Source organism: Piliocolobus tephrosceles, chromosome 8 (assembly GCF_002776525.5).
Source record: "Piliocolobus tephrosceles isolate RC106 chromosome 8, ASM277652v3, whole genome shotgun sequence".
NCBI classification, from domain to species: domain Eukaryota; kingdom Metazoa; phylum Chordata; class Mammalia; order Primates; family Cercopithecidae; genus Piliocolobus; species Piliocolobus tephrosceles.
Window position 1 is genome coordinate 124,260,967 of NC_045441.1, and position 481 is coordinate 124,261,447.

Sequence of the window (481 nt, forward strand, 5' to 3'; positions counted from 1 at the left end):
TTTTTTTTTTTTTTTTTTTTTTTTTTGAGATGGAGTCTCGCTCTGTCACCTAGGCTGGAGTGCAGTGGCCGGATCTCAGCTCACTGCAAGCTCCACCTCCCAGGTTCACGCCATTCTCCTGCCTCAGCCTCCGGAGTAGCTGGGACTACAGGCGCCCGCCACCTCGCCCGGCTAGTTTTTTATATTTTTAGTAGAGACGGGGTTTCACCATGTTAGCCAGGATGGTCTCGATCTCCTGACCTCGTGATCCACCTGTCTCGGCCTCCCAAAGTGCTGGGATTACAGGCTTGAGCCACCGCGTCCAGCAATTTCATTGTTTACCCATAAGTAATTCTGGAGCAAACTGTTTAATTTCCATGTAATTGTATGGTTTAGAGAAATCTTGGTGTTGATTTCTATTTTTATTGTGCTTTAGTCTCAAAGAGTGGTCCGTATGATTTCATTTTTTCTTTAATTTCTGAGAATTGCTTTATGGCCAAGC